The 14557-nt window shown below is 36.4% G+C and overlaps 1 protein-coding gene across 5 annotated transcripts in view; it reads left to right on the top strand.

The window, feature by feature from the left end:
* Positions 1-6837: 6837 nt before the first annotated feature.
* Positions 6838-14557, top strand: part of fam163ab (family with sequence similarity 163 member Ab) — a 52913-nt gene continuing 45193 nt past the window's right edge. For 2 of the 5 annotated variants that reach the window (XM_088598815.1, XM_088598818.1), the window contains exon 1: positions 7150-8084. The gene's annotated coding sequence lies outside the window, so the exon portion shown is untranslated. The other 3 variants (XM_088598816.1, XM_088598817.1, XM_088598819.1) reach the window with 3 other exon arrangements.

Genomic DNA, 14557 nt, shown 5'->3' on the forward strand with positions numbered 1-14557 from the left:
GTTTCTCCTTTAAATACTGAAAACTGTGTAACTGATTCTTATCCATTATATTACAAAATGCAGTTATTCCTTTTGTGATCCAAATTTTAAGTCTATTATCTAATTTATTTGGTCTAAACTCTGTATCATAGGCGCACCATCTGAGTAACTTTACAGTCTCACCTAAATTATACTCTTTTGTGAACATATTCCATGTCCTTAGTTGAAACTTAATCTATAGATTTAATATTTTTTCAGTAATTTTGTCTAAATTCCTATTACCTAATAATGTCTGAACTGGGGGGGTATTTACAAGGGATAATTCAATATCTTTCCATCTGGCTTGATATTCTAGATTACAAGAATTAATGAGAGGTTATAATAATAATAATCTTTCTAATTTGGTAAAGCCATACCCCCTTTATCTTTTGAAAGTTGCAATGTTTTGAATCTTGAAAGAGGAAGAGTAATTGAGGCAACAGATTTGTTTTTACAGATTCAATTCTAGAACTAAAACTTATTTTTAATAAGGGATTAAATTAAATAAGGGATTTAATTGGGGATTAGGTTCCATTTCAATAATTCTGCTTTAATTTTAGTTATAAGGGGTCCATAATAAATTGTTGCTAATACGGAAATATCTTTTGGTTAATAGACTCCTAGATATCTCATTGAACTTTGGTCCCACTTGGTGGTATTTGCTTTTTAAAAAATCGGGAGGGTTGTAATTAAAAGTTAGAATTTGTGTTTGTTGAACATTTAACTTATAGCCTGCCAGCAATCCAAACCTATCTAAGAGTTTCATTAGTTCTAGAAATGAACTAGTGGGATCCTCCAGATATAACAAAACGTAATCTGTGTACAGTGCTATCTTGTGCTCATTCCCTTGTATAGAAATACCTTTTATTTTGCTATTTTGTTGTATCCACTGGGTTAGAGCCAAAAGCAATAGAGATAAAGGGCAGCCTTGTCTAGTCCCTCATTCTAAAGTTATTCTATCAGATAAATAACCATTTATTTTAATTCGTGCTTTTGGTCTATCATATAAAGTTTGAATACCTTTGATAATATTTTCACAAAAACCAAACCTACCTAAGACCCCATAGAGGTATTTCCAACTAACAGAATCAAAAGCTTTCTCAGCATCTAGGCTCATCAAAGAAGCTTCTAAATTATATTGTTGAATATGGTTCATGATATGCAATGTGCGTCAAATGTTATCATGGGTTTGTCTATCTTCAATAAACCTTGTTTGATCTTAGTGTATCAAATGATGCAGAATCTTTTCAAGTCTTTTAGCCAATATTGCTGTATAAATTTTATAATCCACATTAAGGACTGAGATTGGTCTGAACGATCCACAATCTAATCTATCTTTTCCCTCCTTAGGGATAACTATGATAATAGCCTCTCTCCATACAAGCAGAAAGAAGATTTGGTATTAATTCTGCTTGGAAGGTTTTATACCATTCCGAATTAAAACCATCAGTTCCAGGTGATTTATTAGCTCTAAGGCTCGTAATCATTGAACTCAATTCTTCTGGTGTTATCGTTGCTTTTAATATATTATTTTGATCTTCCGTAAGAGTTGGTAAACCGAGAGATTCCAAAAAAGTATCTTTTTTTCACTTTCTAAATGGGGTTGTGTATATAGTTTTCTGTAATAATTTGTAAAAGTGTTTTGGATTTCTTCCCATTTATATAATACACCATTACAGTTCTGGTCTCTTATTTTATATATTGTATTATCAGTCTGTTGTTTTTTTAATTTTCTTGCCAACAGCTTTAGTGATTTTGACCCTGACTCAAAATATTTTAGTCTAGTAAATATATATTTTTCAATTTCCTGTGTATATAAGACATCTATTTTGTTTCTCATCTTCTTTATTTCTTGCATGATTTTTGAATCCTGTTTTTCTTTATGTTTTTTCTCCAATTCTTTTAACTTTATATTCAGATTAGATAATTGTAATTGCTTTACCTTCTTCTTATGACTTCTCAGAGCAATAATTTTCCCCCTTATAACTGCCTTTAATGTCCCATATCATCTCTGATCCCACTTCCCCATTATCATTCTCCTCCAAAAATATTTTATTTCTTGTTTTATCTGTGCTTTACATTGTGGATCATTCAACAGACTGGAGTTCATCCTCCATGTTGTATTTTCACTATTATTACTTAATCGTATGGACAATGACATAGGAGTTAGGTGTGAAAAATCAATTCTACCAATATCGCAATGTTGAATCCTATGTCTATCTCTCTTATGTATAACAAAATAATCAATCCTTGAATATACTGAATGAGGGAAGGAATAGTGAGTGTAATCTCGCCCAGTTGGATAGAAATCTCTCCAAAGATCTATTTTTCCCACATCAGTACATCTTTTTATGCAATGACTTATCTCTCTGAGAAGATATATTTGTAGAATAAAGCCTGGGGTTAAGACGCACATTCCAATCACCGCCACAAATCAGTATCCCTTGTGCATTAACCATCAAATCGAACATTTTTTAATAAAAATTAAAATCACTACCAGGTGGGGCATACACATTATGTAACGTTAGTAATTCCCCTTCCATTTTTCCCCAGTACTAATACATATCTCCCCTCCTTATTATTAACTTCTGTAAGCAACTCAAATTGAACCTTTTGAGATATCAGTATAGCCACTCCTCTCCTATGGTCAAATTTATATGAGGAGAAATCGATTTTTGAGAAACCCATTCTCCTTAATTTCTCATGTTCCAATACACTCAAATGTGTTTCTTGTAAAAAAGCAATATGAACCTCTTCTTTCTTCATTTTAGACAAAATCTTACTTCTCTTAACAGGGTTAAGTCCTCCATTAACATTAAATGTAACTATTTTGAGGTCTTGCTTGGACATAATTTATGTAAATCGTAGAATTTTCAAACTCTCTCCCATAAGACATATGTTTCATATTGTTATCATCCTCTTCCCATCATTTTTTTCTAATAATGCATCACAAACAAAAAACACAATAAAAAAAACATTAACCAAACAATCTTAAACAAAACTGTATCCATCTCCATCTCATTCACAGTACTTTCTTCCAACTGCTGGGTTCTTTTCAAATGAACCCTGTATAGGCTTCTCTTTTTTCTCTCCCCGTTAGGGAAGTTCTCCTTCTCCTCTGGAGGAGGGCCCTTAAACAGGTGGCGCGGTGGCAAATCCAAACTTTTATTATAAAAAGAAAAAAGAGGGTAACCAAAAAATTAAAAAGTCACTCTAGTCACCAGATATCTATCCCAACATTTACAAACTATCTTAAACATTGCAGGAAACTTATAAAAAAAAACTAAACAATTAAATCCCGACTGACTTTTAACAACTCACTGTATCCATTTTCTTTTTCTACAATCTTGCGAGGGGGATCTCCGCCTGAAACTCTGTAATTTCTTCTTATATTGCTTTTTAGAGGAATGGTCTTTCCCAAGGCCAACCTGTCTGCCAGCCTTCTGCCAAGTAAACAGTCGCTTGATTTCTTCTTCCAGTGTAGGCGCTGGCAGTATTACTTGAACTTTAAGTCCCCGCTCTGCCATGTCCTTTGTGGCTTCTGCTGCTGAATGGTATAAGCAGGTGCCGTCTTCATAGAACACCTGTAGCCTCGCTGGAAATGGAGTCTGACATTTTATTTTCTGTGATTTCAGAACCTTTTTTACTTCAGAATATTCCATATGTTTTTTGAGTACTGTTGGGGGGTAATCATGATCCACATAAAATCATTTGTTATTATGGAAAAGTTATTTATTTTGCCAAGCTTTACATAACACTTCCTCTTTCATCTTGTAGCTTAAGAACTTGGCGACAATGGAGCGCGGTTTGGCGTCAGGGCCTCTAAGTCTCGGCTCTAAAGCTCTATGCGCCATTTAAATTCTCAGTTCCACATCCTTCGGTAAATCGAGTTCCCCCCTCAGCAGATTTTCAAGGAATGTGGCAATGCAGTGACTCTCCCATTCTTCGGGGATTCCGTAAATCCGAATGTTTTCTCTGTGCGATCTTCCTTCATGGTCTGTTAATTTCGTTTCCAACGTAATTTGTCATTGCAAGATTTTCTTTATCAGAGTTTCTGTTGTTAAGACCCTTGTTTCCACTTCTTCGATCTGTCCTTCTGCCTTATCCAGTCTCTTATTAACCTTGCTCACCTCCTGTTTAATATCTGTAAGCTGCTCTTTATTGTCCCATCTGAAGTCTCTAAATTCGTATAATATCTTCTGAAGACTGGCATCTGCGCCGTCTTGTTCAGCTTGCTGAGATGCTCCGACTGCAGTCAGAAGTCGCAGTTTCGACATTTTTTCTCCTGCTTCTCCTGACAGTCCCTTCAGCCATAGTTATTATTTTTTCAAATGGAATGTAGAAAAAAAAACTTTTTCAGGGCTTTATTACAGAATTGTTGAGCGGTGGTCCGTATTATGCTGCCATTCCCGTCCGCATCCTACCTGGAAGTCTGTTAATGTGTGAGGTTTGACCGTGCTTTTATCCACCAGCATACACTTTCTTAACTCCCTTAAGTAGAGTGCCGATGTGGAATTGTAAAGTCGGCAAGAGCCGATAGAGAAATGAGACCAGCTTGATACGAAGGATAGAAATTATTCTTTTTACTTAGAAAGATTCAGTGTCTAAGCAGTATGGCTTTCTGTATGGTTCTTCCACTAACGACACACCAGCCGTGTGAGCATTTAATATAGGGTGCTCAATTGGAGACACCCATGTTGTTTAATAAGAAAATGCATTCCCACGAGGCTGTCAGAATATCAAGATCCTCTGGTGGTGAACAGTGGTACCCCAATAAATAGTGAATTTTCGCTGCTGTGTCATACATCCTTCCCCCCAGCTTAAAGCAGTCTACTTTAAGTGGTCAGACAGTGTTTTAGGGACAGGGCATCGGCATTGCCATGAGCAGCTCCTGCCAAATGTTTCACTACCGTACAAACCTATAGGGTTAAAGAGCAAGGAACTACCTTGTCTTTGTTGCTTTTCATCCAGGTGAGAGGATGGAGAGCATGGTCTTTCACAAGAGTAAATTCTCTGCCTAACACTGGGGCTGGAGAGGGTTCAGGAGAGGGTTTAGGATGAAGAGCCTGGGTACAGTGCATATTAACAGTGTGCACTTTAACCAGGAGTAAGTCCCCCTCAATGAACAGGGTTGGCTCAACAGAGCCAACAAAAAGGAGGATTAGAAGGGGGAAATACGAAACAACAAAGGTGGACTGGGTGAGAAAATTACTCCTGTCCTGGTTTGAAATGGTTGGATTGATAGGGCTGTCAATGTTAAAAAGGCTGTTTAATAAGAACAGATGATGAAGTAGAAAAGTGCAGGAGTGATAAAGTTAAGGCCTAGAAACAAAGTGGAAGAGATTGCCTTTGAATACAATAGAAAGGGGGTATAGAAAAAAAAGATACTTAGGGTGCTCAACAAGAGAAACATTTAGAAATATTTACATGTAAAAGTGTAGAAGTGAAAGAGTACAATTTGACTTCCTCTAAGCCTTCTGATTAACAACTTGATCACTGTATGTATTGCCATCTGCCAATGCCTCAGTTAGGTGAATATTGGTGCATTTCATTTCATAAAGGCAGGGGAAATGACAACACAAAAGCCTTCATGCACTCGTTGTGGCATGCTGGCTGCTAGATAGAGAAGTGTCAAACTAGCCTGATGTGCCAATACATCATCTGCAGGTTTCAGTGCAGCCAGGGTGGTACAGTATGCAGCCTCCTGGGCCAATCTATCGCTATGAAAGATTACACAAAATGAGCTACTGCTTGGTTGAAAAGAAAAAAAAAAACAAAGGAGGAAGAATAGGACCAATAAGACACAATTTAATGCAAGCTTTAAAAAAACAACAAAAATGAGTATGACCAGTCTGCAAGAGAAGGTGCCGAAAGAGAAGAGGAAGGTTTAATTTAGTTACAAAGAGGCAATCCAGTAGTCACAAATTTAATTTCCAATGTTTTTTTTTCACAGACCTTTCTCCTCTCTACAGTTCAGTCAAGAAGCCTGATTCTGCATGATGCAGACTAATGACATTACGATTTCACTTTAGGTAGTTAAAATTAGGCATCACACTAGCTTAAATATGATAATTCTATTGACCTTATATAACTTTTTTTATTCAGTATTTGAATATTAATTTAAATTACACATTGGTTATTTTTGTGTAATTTGTGTTATGTACAGTAGGAGGTCCAGCAGTACAGGTCAGAAGTTAAAACAGTTTTCATCAATTGCTGCTTATTTTTTTTTCAATAATGTTTTGTATTTCCTTCAGAAAAGTACATGTAACCACATGAAACAAGAATGTAGCTCAGACTGAGTTTAGCCATACCCTTTGACTGAATGATAAACATTTAATTACCAAATAATCTGTTGTGCTCATAAAGGTTAAATGTTTTGAAAGTGAAGGGTCAAACTCAAGATTTAGCAGAAGGATTAAAGTGTAAAAAATACTGTGAGTTATCAAAGGTGGCAGTGTCAATATAAATATACAATTTGGCAGATATAAATGATCAAATTCAATAATTAGGAATTCCTTTGTATTTTAAAGGATTGATTAACATGACATTATATACAACAATGACATTGTAACAATGAAAAATTACATTTTTTTCGAAGTAAACCATAGTATAGTGTAACGCATACGACCGACATTACAGGTTGCCTTCCCTGTGAATAGCAGACACCTCAACCGGGCAGATAGGAGATCTCCCTTTAGCTCAGCTGGTCTGGTCCCTGTTGAGTGACGCCAACAGTTCGAGTCCCCAGCGGTGGGGGGCGCATGCCCACGTGAACCAGAGAGCGCTACAATCATTGTATACTATTGGATACGTCCTCAGACCCTTATCTGCTTGTTCGTGCGTATTGCTCCTCCATATTGCTCCTACTGCGCTTTTTCCTTGTTTTTGTTTAACACCATTTTTTGCTGTCAAACGGCATATCTGCAGTTTGTTCGTACTGTACGTTGGTGCACAGATGGCAGGGGTTTGTTTTAATAACAGCTTGATCTCAGCCAGGAGCATCACATTGCAGTACCTTGGACAACTTCACGTCAAGAACTCGGCCGGAAGCATGTTTCTTCTGGACACTAAATAATTTCACTCTTATTTTAACCTGTAAACAGCTGTTTAAGGTGAACATGAAATAATGTTTTCAAATGACTATATTGTTCGAAACTATTTCACCGTTCAAGACATCAGTCTTACCGGTAATCTGTAAAGGAGTGTAAAACTATAGAACTCGTAAAACTGAATTTGTGCGCAGGTAGTTTTATAAAATCAAATTATTTGTAAGAAACTAAGAATTCGAAACTTTAATCTTGAGAAAAACGTAAAGGAATTTGGTTTTGGACGAATAGATCACTTAATGCAAGCAAATGGGACAAGTACGCGTGAAGCCACTGAAAAGACGTGTAATATATAAGGTATAAGTATTATATTTCATTAAGTGGTGTTTATCTACCGTTGGTGCTACCGTTGCATAATTTGATTATCAGCTTCTAGGCTCCCCTGCAGAGGAGGGGTAAGGAAAGACTGCGCTCCTTATTTCAATCTCTGATCTGACACGTTTATCACCTCTGAGTCAATTTGAACAAGAGTCTTGTTGGTCGGGATCTCATTCCCAGAAAATAATCTCCACAACCTTATTGTTTCTGTGTTTCAGGCGGTTGTTGTAACCAGGATTCAGTCGGGGTTATTTTATCTGAAAATCAAATCGGTAAAAATTATTTTGTGGAATGTTTTTTTTTAACCCTGCGTTATCTTGTAAATGGTGCACGTATTGTTTGTATTCTGAATAACGCTGACGCTGCCTTTAATCTCCCGAACGTGGTAGCCTGGTACAATAATTCATCTCTAAATTATTCCTTCTGTTATTCTTCACCCTGATCTTTTTTTAGTATACTTAAGTGGGGATGCATCAACGGTAAAATAACCTCATCTCTACCTGGATAATGAGTTTAATTAGTTCACTCATAACTATGGAGTGACAACATAACAACCAAAAAACAAGATCCTCACGCCAAGGCACTGGGGAAAAAAACCTTATCCGAAGACATTAGTTGATACAGACGGCGCCCTTTAAGGTAAGAGTTTTAAATCTGAGCTAAAATGTTTATTTTATTTGCATCAAAATTCCAGCGAAGAGGTTTTCTTTTTTATGTTAAAACGCGTAACTGTTTCAAGCGCTCGAAAAAAACGAGAGGGATTTACTATGTGGCTGTACTCGGAGGCACTGAAGGCTTTGTCTCTCTTTCTGGGGCTATTGAAATGTCAAATTTGTCTTTTACGGAGATCAGACAAATTTAGCCCAGGGTTTTTGGTGCTTAAACAACCGGGAAGTTCACTCTTGCACAGAGAAAGCCTTGAAACACTTTGCTCGCTGTCTCTCTCAACTCTCAACTCTTAACTCTTGATTGATTGGTTTGGATATAGGCCCAATACAACAGCGGATTTATAGATTATTAGACGTGGATTCAGGTAGTTGTAAATGTATGTTAAATGTGTATTTATCACAACTTTGATAGACTATGAAGGTGCGTAAGATACTTGCAAAGCAATAGGTAACACGCGGATGAGTGTATTAACGAACAAGAGATTTTTTGTGATTTGTTTAAAAATGCAGTATTCTGCTTTATTAGTGTCAAGTATCGTATTCATTCGCTCATTTCTGTGTGTATACAAAGGTGGTAAAGTAATTTGTTTAGGATGTTTTTAGCTCTGTTTTCTTACGGGTTTTGTTCTCATGTATGTTCTCATGTTTCCTCCGGTCTTGAAGCTATTCTGGCAAGTTAAAGGTAATGGTTAACTGTGTAACAGATCAAACCAAAGCTAAAAACTTGTTTGAAGAGATGTTTTCCACTAACGTATAAAAAATAGAATTTTGCGTTGAATTTTAAAGATGTACAATATTACGCTTTATAGCGCCAAGAGCTTACATTTACGTTGGTTATTATTTGTCCAAATTTGAGCAAACATTTCTGCTACTTTCGCATTTTTGAAAAGCCAAGACCTGACCCATTCACCATTTGGTCTGTACAGTGAAGGATCTTCTTAGGTTTTGCACAATGACCTTCTCACCATTCTCTAGTATTCCAAGATGTGATGTCTGTCGTTTTTTATATAATGGTTTAGCGGTAGTACATTTGTTATAAAGTGTTCGTAATGTATTTTATTCTTTAACAATATAGACTATTGGTTTTGCAGTGGCAGTTAGTAACGGGCAACGCGTTTGAAATAATTACTTACAAACACCACAAAACTATTCTAGATTGTATTCCTGAATGTTATGTCACACTGAGTTCATTGTTTTGAATACATCTAAATAAGAAAGGGGGGTGTTAGCATAAACTGTTAGTAATAAAAAAATATTTAATTTAGTACTGTAATAAATTGGTGCACTTTTCCCCGCATCTTGTAAAAACACATTTCCATTGTTCAAATATACATTAAATCTGACTATCAGAAAATAAGTGAAATACAAAATTAAAGGAAAAATAGGGTAAAATGTTATTCAAAATATTTTGCTAACAATGTTAACTTTATAAAAATAAAATGTATTAACTAAGGCAGTGGTTCTTAAACTTTTTGGACCAAGTACCACCCCTGATCAAACCAAAGCATCCAAGTACCACTTAAAAGTCATTTTCTCATAGGAACCCCAGAAAATCTCAATGACCAACATTCTCACACATACATATAATAATATTATAATAATGAACTTTATTTGATATAGCACCTTTAAAGGTGGCTTCTTAAAGCACTTTACAGAATGACAACAGGAACAACAACAATTAAAAATATACAATAAAAAAGCACCATTTCAGTGAGAGGGGTGAGTCTAACAGATTTTAAATTCTCAGGCATTTTCTTGATGGCAAAGGCTTCGCAGTGGATGCTGCAGTGCGTCCACTTCATATCTAGAGCAACCTCTCTAATTCGTGCAACTACACCACTGTGTTGGCTTGTCATTGCTCTAGCACCGTCTGTACAAACTCTGATGCATTTTATCCTGTCGATGCCATTCTCTTCAATAAATTCATTCAGAAGCTGAAATACAGTATGTGCTCTCCTGTAGTTCTTGTTGGTAGCGGCTTACAGAGCTGTCCTCATGGGACATACCCTCAAACTTGTGTCTAACGTAAACGAGCAAATTGGCCAAATCAAAGGCATCTACAGAGTCATCAAATTGCAGTGAAAAGCATCTGCTCATCTTAAAGCACTCTCATTGGTAACTGTGTACTTTTGACATCTGTCACATCAATAATTCTACGAGTGACTGTGTCTTTTGAAGGGGGCAGGATGTCGAGCTGTTTAGCAGCTTTTTCTCCACACATAATACGTGTCAGCTCTTTTGCCAACGGTAAACAAAGTTCTTCAGAAATAATGTGGGGCTTACCTGCTTTAGCAATCCGCAAGCTTGCATTTTTCCCTGTTTCCGTTTCAGGGGTCCGTCTCAGAAGTTAAAAGACGTTTTTAGGACGCTCTGTATATTTTACTCAAATTAACCTAGAACAGTTCTTAAATATTTTTGTTATCTATCACGCTGTCCTATGCTCACAAGATTGCCAGTGTTCCAAAACCATGCACATTCTCCTACCTCCCTATTTGCTGAAGATAACTTAAAAAAAAAATACAATTGATCACTTATGTTAGTAGCACACTTTTCTATGCTTTCCTGTGCTTACAAAATTGGCATTGTCACGCACATTCTCCTACCTCCCTATTTGCTCACATTAGCACATATAGCACACATTCCTATACAGTGGTATAGAATTACATAGTAGCTCTTGTGTCCACTCAAGTATTAGTGCACACTGTATCGTGTTACGTAGGTTGTGTATTTCACACACAAAATAATTTTATTAAAATAGAAAATATGAAAACCCGTCCCAGTTTTTCAGTGCACACAACAAATTTCCAGGGTCATCTGGCGTACAATCTGGGGGTGCTCCGCGTACAATAGCTTGAGAACCACAGAACTAAGGAATAGGATGGCACAGTTGTTTGCATGCTTTTTGTATGTTTTATTTTATTAATACAACAGTAGTACCAGATGTCTCAGTGGCTTTCAAAATTAAATTATGCATGCAAATCTGTGAACTAGAACGATAACTAAGCTATCTATCCATTTCTAATGGTGGCGAAGTGGTTAGCGTTGCTATCTTACAGCACTGGGGCCCTAGGCTCAATTCCTGTGTGTGTGGAGATTGCATGTTCTCTCTGGGATCTGTGGGTTTTCTTCAAATGTATGATATAATTTCCTCTCGCAGTCCAAAACATACTAGTAGGTTAATTGGCTTATGGGAAAACTGGCCCTGGTGTGTGTGTTTGTGTCTGTTTGTCTGTCCTGTGATGGACTGGTGCTATGTCCAGGGTGTATTCTGCCTTGCGTCCCTTGCTTCAGTAAATCCTCTGTACTGAATAAGGAGATTAATAAATGGATGGAAGTAAAGGCACTGTGTGGATTTTTCTGTAGTGTTAGAAATCCACTATGAGATGGCACCATCTCACTGAGGATAAATTATTTTATAGTGCTGGCTTTTCCACCTCTTCCGCCTTTCCACCTCTCTTGCACATCAGTATCCATACCTAGTTAGTTATTTAAACAAATTGCCTCTAAATATAAACATCTTAAGATGCTGCTTCTGTGGATCAACATCAGCTATGTTTGCCCATTCCTTCAATTCATGTGCATCCAACATACAGTTCAATGCTTGCAACTACACAAAATCTAAAATACAATCCTCATTTCAGTATCTATGTAAACATACAGTCTGTTAACTTTATCATCTTCCTCTGCAGTTTATAGCATCTACTGTCATTTTGTCAAGAGTATGCCTAACCCTTTTAGGAAGTGTTTTTGTTATCAGTGTATTCCTCAACATTCCCAAAATGATCTTTTTCCTACCTACATCTCTAGTCTTACATCTTGCAGTAACTCAACCAACACTTAAATCCTCAAAAACTGCTTTTGTTAATTTGTTTAAATCACAAATATCATACAGTATGTAAATACTGGCCATGTAGTACTCTGCATTGTGGAATATCACACTGATTTAGTTTCTTTTAAAGGGAACTAGAGAAATCAAGAGGCTTTTTTTCTAGAATTAATAAATGCACATCCAGTTTACTGGGGTAGTTAAATCTACACTGAGCAATCTCCAATATGTTCAGAATTTGACAGCCAGAATCCTGATCGGGTTGCATTATGCCTCTCTTCAAGTCCTTGCACTGGCTTCCTATCAGGTTTCCAGGTAACTTCAAAATCCTCATTCAGTACCTATCTGGTTTATTATCTATCTACTCCCCACCTTGCAACCTTTGTCCGTCTGACTCTGGTCTTCTAGCTGTCCTGAAGAACGTCTACATTCTGTTGGTGGCAGGCCCTTCTCTAGCTGCACCCCAGAGCTCTGGATTTGTATTCCCAGTGATATCAGAGTCACCTGCCCTGAGTGAATTTAAATCTTACCTCAAAATCTTTATTATCAGAAAACTTAGTGTCTGTATCTGCTTCATTTTCAAATTTTGGTAGCACTTCTAACTGCTTGTCTTTCTCATATGTATTTACTTTGTAATCTTTGGTCCTTATAACTGTTTTTATACCTACTGTATTGCTTTCAGATGCTACTTTTAAAGGTGCTATATAAAATAAAGTTTTTTATAATATATTTGTGGAGAAACATGATCAGATTTTCCCTGGTTCAGAAAAAAATATCTAAAGTATACTAGTTTGTCACTCTCCTCACACCCTCTTTGCTAAATGGCTTTGCATACTAATCTGATCAATCTAATTACCTATTTTCTGTGCTTTCTCTATCCTGCTAGATTTATAATTATTCTGAAAATCTTCTTCTTGAAATAAGTCATTTCTAAGTACCTGTTTTCAGCAACTTTGCTACAAAATATAGACTTAGCTCAACATGATAGTTAATCCTGCTACTAACATTGAATAAAAAAATCTTTCGATTTCTAAATTTGTCTTTATTTAGTGGTTTCATTAGTTACAAAGGCTAAACCTTATTGGAAAAATGTCTTAAGTTTTCTCTATCTTTTGTTTCTTGTCCTACAACTGTTATTATTGATCACCAAATTATTGCACTTGACATGACTTCTTTCATTCACCCTTTCCTGAAAGTCTATGACAAGCAGAGATAGTGCTGTCTCTGGTGCGATCTTTTGCAGCTGAAATTTCACTGTTTAAAATAATAAGAAATTAGATTGCTCATAAATTGAATCACTTATTCTACATAAACACAACATAATTGCTCTCTGAAAATGCTCTTTTTCTTGTTCATTTTGGAGACCTTGATTGAAACTGATTTGAGGTGTCAAAAAGGATTTATTTTCTATGTGTATTTCTGTTGCAGAAAAAGTGTGGATTTCCTACATTGCTTTGTTTGTTGAGATTTTAACTTTATATTTAGGCTCAGATTTCAACTAAAATCTTACACTTATTACTAACAGAAAATACTGATGTTTTGCTCCCCCTTACCACAAAAAAATATTTGTATTGTAGCTTGTATGAACTTTTTTTCGTAAGTGTCTCTCCCTACTGTGATTCGAACATGGAACGGTTAAAGTTGGCGACAAGCCAGCCAGCCAGCCACCCAGAGTGGGGGGGGGCGTCTTCCTGCCTCCATACCTAAAAAGTCAAAGAGGAGTGGCTTAAGCAACATACACAGTCGTGTAACTGACAGTTTGAGGTAGCCTATCGTGTAAATTTCACTTTGTTGCTGATAGGTTAAGCTTTCGAAACTCAGCCCCAAAGTCATGTGACTGATTTTTCACCCTGTTTTGTTGGTTAAACACAAGGATCACATGCACCGCCATTTTAACTGGCATGTGTAGTTTTTAATTCAGTTTGAATTATTACTGTATGTATTGTCTTCATGGTTGGCCGGGGCTTTTAAGAGAGGGCGTGCCAAAAATTGTCAGTGTCGTCATCTCCGCTTTAAAGGTACCCCCCTCATGGATGATTTTTGACCTCGAAAGAAAACATTTCGATGTGCGTTGGAGAGGGAGACGTTTAAGTAATAAAAACAACAAATAACACCATTTCATTTTAAAAACCAGTGTTATTGTTTTTGGATTTCATACACAGGTTTATTGGACTACAAATATGACAGCCTTTGTTCATATTTTGTGAGTACAGACGCAAACTCAAACCAGAACCTTTAGTCTGAAGGCATATTGGTTTAGTATTTTAGTCTACATTTCAGCAGACAACCTGTAATTAACCTGAAAATCATCATGCTTATATCAGTGGGTTCTTGAGTAATTTTATTTTATTGTCTATGGAATTAGACTCAACTTAGCCCACATTTCTATCCCTGACACACTTTTATATTGTATCGCTTATTGCACTGAAGCAGGGGTTCAAATCTGTAGATAACCAATGTGAATCCACAATGAATTCTAGTGACTCATTGATAGTGATGGTGAATAAAATATATTTGTGTTTAAACTGCAAAAAGGACAAAGTCTGCACTTAGTCAAGACACCTTAACTTTCTCCAAGTTTATTTGCCTTTGGTTTGTCTTGCTCAGTACATTGGAAT

Source organism: Lepisosteus platostomus, chromosome 11, assembly GCF_059453375.1.
Source record: "Lepisosteus platostomus isolate fLepPlt1 chromosome 11, fLepPlt1.hap1, whole genome shotgun sequence".
Taxonomy (NCBI): domain Eukaryota; kingdom Metazoa; phylum Chordata; class Actinopteri; order Semionotiformes; family Lepisosteidae; genus Lepisosteus; species Lepisosteus platostomus.